General features: G+C 30.9%; 1 protein-coding gene across 2 annotated transcripts in view; it reads right to left on the bottom strand.

Moving 5' to 3' along the window:
- Positions 1 to 567: 567 nt before the first annotated feature.
- The window catches only part of LOC111620507 (WD repeat and SOCS box-containing protein 1-like), a 77,112-nt gene continuing 72,785 nt past the window's right edge, over positions 568 to 4,894 (bottom strand). For both annotated transcript variants that reach the window (XM_023362430.1, XM_023362429.1), the window contains one exon: positions 568 to 3,528. The gene's annotated coding sequence lies outside the window, so the exon portion shown is untranslated. The remainder of the gene's footprint in view (positions 3,529 to 4,894) is intronic.

The following is a 4,894-nucleotide window of genomic DNA, read 5'->3' as shown; positions in this document are numbered from 1 at the left end:
AAGATAAATTAAACTCGGAACAATTTATTTATTACGCCGACTTAAGTTTGTGATAGTTTATTTAAAGGGGCATCATCCATCATGGAACGAGATTTTCAAAAGCCGGAGTCATTCGTTAGCAAAGGTATATTAATAATGCAAGTTAGAAGAAAATGGCGGAAAGGGTAGAGATTTTGCTCGCGACCGTCCAATTATCGGAATTACTCGTATGCAAATTGGGTGGCCCGCACTCACCTTTCGCCTTATTTAATGGCCGTACTTAGATGCCGGATGCCGATCGTCTTCGGTATTTTCTAGTAAAATTTTTAAGAATATAAACAATTTCTTCCATTTTTTTTTTTAAAGTCTTCCGCTCGATCTTTCCAAAAAATCGAGATCCTAATAAAGAAAACCAATCGGAACGGGATTGTTATGCACGGATCGGTGCGCTCCTCCTCATTAAAGTAAATGAAATTAAGATAGGATAATTTGGTTTATCCTAACGAAAAGTGTTTTTCTCGTCTTGTTGCTTTCCTCGTTTAATTTCTAAAAAAAAAAGAAAAAACAAAATCCTGGCCTTTTTTTTTCTGAAAAACTTTATTTTTTTTTATTCCATAAATTTTCTGCTATTAACTCGACTTTAGCATCGGTAAGTTGGCTTCTAAATTTAGTAGAAAATGTTCAAAGAAAAAAAAATTCCAGTTAATTCTACCCGACAAAAATCAGAAACGATTAAGAACATAAAAATCACAATCTCTGTCAATTTTCGTCAAAAAATTCTTCACGGTTCATCCTTCGCAGATTTTTCTTGCCATTCTTGTCACTTTTAATCATCCCACGCTTCGATTTTTTCCATTCTTTTTTTGTTTACGTTGGCCACTTTATTATTTAAACATGGATTTTTTTTCTAGTTTTTTTTAAACAAACAAAAATCGCTGCTGCAACATTTCTTCTTTTTTTTTTAGAAAAAAATAAAAATATTTTAAAGATTGAATAACGTAAAATCTCTAAAGCAATATAAAATTTAAGTGCCTTAAAAGAGAACTTTAAGACATTCCTCTTCGGCATCTTAACTTTTAATGGATGCTACTTTTAAAAAAAAATGTATATATATATATATAGGCCTATATTTTAAGCAAACCGATAAAAATTCTATAAAATTTATTAAAAAATACAGAATTTTTTAAGCTTTTTTGATGTTTTAATTCGAACTTTTCAAGCATTGGGTTCTCTGCTTGCAAATTCTCGGTAATAAAGAAGCTGTGTGTCGATCAGCGTGTAGCGGAGATCGTTACGCTGTCCATTTCTTCATTTAAATAATTCTTTCGGTAAACATCTACAAAAATTCTTATGAATATAGAATAATCGGATCGATACGAAACCGCTTCCTCTACACAAAGGATAAATTACCTGTTATACATAATTTAGAAATTGCCCGGAGACAAGATCAACAAATTCTTATCTAAACTTTTGAATATTAACGAGGGTATGTAAATCGATATTCGTATGTTACGGGTTGATGCATTCCTCAATACTAGTTTATTATGCAAAATATTAGCTTAGCAAAATAAAAATATCAATTATTTAGCTCATTCGATCCATCGATCTGTCTTCCTACACCGTGACAATTCTGAATTTACGCGGTGAGGGATCAGAAAGTTGATGTTTGTAGCAGCGTGTGTTTTTTAATTCAGATTTTGTACCTTTTTGTATAATTAACAATCGTTCAAAATTACACTTTTATGTCTTTGCTACAAAAAACGGGGTTTCTCCATTAATTTCAAGTAATAATATACTGTATTTTAAATAAAATATTACTACAAAACTTTACGTTATACTCCGTTAACAGCGAGTTAAGTTTTTCTTTAGAAAGAATAAAGAGAAAAATACAGTTTAAACGTCAATTATTCTAGAAAGCGAAGTACTTAGTCGAATAAGCAGTCGGCGGAGACGTATGCTAATTTCTGGTATCGGAGACCGTGTGACGTCACGGAGCCAACGGTATTAGAACGAGGAGGTCCGAGTAATCCAGGATGATAGATTTGTTGCCTTTAAGTCACCTGCCGAGGACAGAATGTTGACAAAAATATCGAAGAGAATGAAAAATGAAGTCGATGCCTTATCGACGTCTCGGTCTGCACAAAATGGCCTTTTTCTTTCTTTCTTTCTTTTATTTTTTGCTAAAGATCGTTATAATTTTTTGGAACAGAGACGAAACCAAAGCTACGTTTTCGTCGATTCGATCTGATCGATACGTTCCGGTCTCTAATTGGTTCTTAATTAGAGTAAACAAAACAACCGTTTTTTTTTTTTAAATCGACAAATATCATTCGTCAGAATGCCATCGACCGATTTGTTTTCGTTCCGCAGAAATATTCGAAGTAAAAACCAGGAAATTTTAAAACTTTTTCGACTTGTTTTATGACGATCGAATCGACGGTCAAAGAAAAAAAAAAACATTTGTCACAAATAGATTTGACAAAACGCCCAGGGCAATAAAGGCCCGATAAAAGCTGGTGTTATCTTAATAGCGCACGCAAACTGTAATTTTGATTTTTGCTGCGAGATCAAAGATTAAAAAGTATCGATCAATTAGAGAGGAATCGAATTGATCTCGGTATCAAATGCACAAAACTCCGCTTTTAATGGCATCCGGAGAATTACAATCCGGATCTCGTCGAAGGAAACAAATTTACTTCTGTACTTTTCGGCCGATTTCCGAAAGAAGCGTCATAAAACCAAGGGCAAACACACACGAAATAAGACGATCTTTCAAAACAGACAATTATCGGAGTTTAAACGAGAGAACGATTTTCGGATGATGCCATTAATTGTTGCTACAAATTTTGTAATCGATCGAATTTCTAGAAGTTTTTAAATTAAACTCCCGATTAACAATTACTGCAATTGAACAATGTTTTGAATATTACAATGAAATCGTGCGTAAAAATCTCACCAATAACGAATAACCGTGATAAAACTGTAGTAGTTACAGAAGCCGAAAATGACCACAGACAAAATGAAGGCGTTTTCCTAGAAAATCTGTTGGAATAACGAATCAAAATAACATTCCGATTTTTACTCATTCTTGCTTCCTTCCAATTTGGAAATTGCTTTGTTTACTTATATTGGTGCGGGGCCACTCGACACTTCAAGGAATTTCCACCATCTTTGCCTACTTACGAACGGTAAAGGTTGACCGCCGAAATAAATAATAAATATCAAACTTTATACTTTTTTAAACTAAAAAATAAAGATGGAAAACCCTCGATTTGTACGCTTACGTCGTTTTTTTTTTATAACAATGGGGCCTATAACTTTCCATCTTCGATTTTTCATAATTTTTTAACGCCCGTTTCGAGCACTTGCACAATAAAACGCTTTCGCACAAAACACGAAACGAACAAATGAGAAAATTGCGTGATGACGCCATAATACCGATTGTTTTTCGAATGGCATTGGTGTATAGTCGATTCCTGCCTAGTAACCGATGTAACTTTTCACTGGAGTAAGGTGCAACAAATTCGTGGTAAAACGCTTCGGAATTATCTAAAAATAAGGCATTTATTAAAATTATTTTTGCTTAATAATTAATAAAATTAATCAGTGAGTGACATTTTAATTAAAGATAAAACTTACACGATAAACAAAATTTGAATATCAAATAATATTCAAATCACAACATCCATTTTGTAATTTTTTTTTCTCAATAACCATCGAATAATTAAATGAAATTTTAATAACGGTAATGGATCGTTCTATATTATTTTATACAAGTTTTATTACGAATTTAAATACTTTTATTCGCATAAATTCCAATGGTGCGTATCTTAGAAGTGTAGAAGAATCGATACTTTCTGGTGGCATAGAGAAAAAAATAAGGTACAAAAAGTATATGTAGGCCTATATATATATACAAACACCTCTTACTTCTTTTTTTTAGAAAATTAATTAATTTAAGCGATAAAAATAAAAAAAATACTCCAAAAAAGTAAATAAAAACAGATATTCTGTAGCTCTAAAGTTCTCTAACAAACAAGCGAAGCGCAATTGCTTATCTCGTTTTCTTCCTACAAGTGATTTCTTTTAAAGAAAAGTATATTTTTATCGAATTTTAAAGAAAGAAAGAAAAAAAAAACAAATGTAGCGAGCAATATTGTTATTTCTAAAAACTCCAGAATAAAATCTAAGTTTACAGCATCACGATTTGAATATGTATAAAAATTTTTTAAATAAATTAAATTAATAATAAAAACTCGAAATTATTCCCTTAAAAAAAGGAAAAAATATATATATCGATTTGTTTCTTTAATATTTAATTATGTTCAAGGATAAATTTTAAATTCGTCTATCGATCTGGCATCGAATGTGACACGTGATAAACAATTCTTATTTTTCTCTTCTCATTTACGTCAGATATTTTCAAGGAGATAGTTTTAAGTTATTAAAAATCAGTTGGAGTTTATGGATAGCGAATTTACTTCTTTTTTCCCCCTTCCCCCTCTTAAAATCCACGTCTGGATAATTGACCTTTCGTAATTAAAATGAAAAATCAAGCTTCGTTCCTTGATTAGGATATCCATTATATTAATATGAATGGATTTCTTTTTTTTGGGGGAGGGAAAAATTAAATTCTTTAATTAAAATCGTTTAAAATGCTTTAAATAAATTATCACAATTTCCTTTTCCTCGATTAATTTGATAATGTTGACCTTTAACTAATTTTCTTCCTTACTTTTTTTTTTTCCTAGTAATAAATCGTTTGATACTAGATTTATAAAGTAATTTTTTAAATAATTTTCTAGAGTAAAATATTCTTTTTATTATCGAGAAGACATTTCTCTTGTAAATTAATTAACAAAACGATTAAAATTTTTGATCCGAGTAACATTTTTCTTAGGAAAAAAAGAAACTT

The sequence above is a fragment of the Centruroides sculpturatus genome, unplaced genomic scaffold (genome assembly GCF_000671375.1).
Source record: "Centruroides sculpturatus isolate CEXI.00-Female unplaced genomic scaffold, Cexi_2.0 scaffold28, whole genome shotgun sequence".
In the NCBI taxonomy this organism is placed as follows: Eukaryota; Metazoa; Arthropoda; class Arachnida; order Scorpiones; family Buthidae; genus Centruroides; species Centruroides sculpturatus.
The sequence above is the reverse complement of the archived record's forward strand: the minus strand, read 5'-3'. Positions and strand labels throughout refer to the sequence as shown.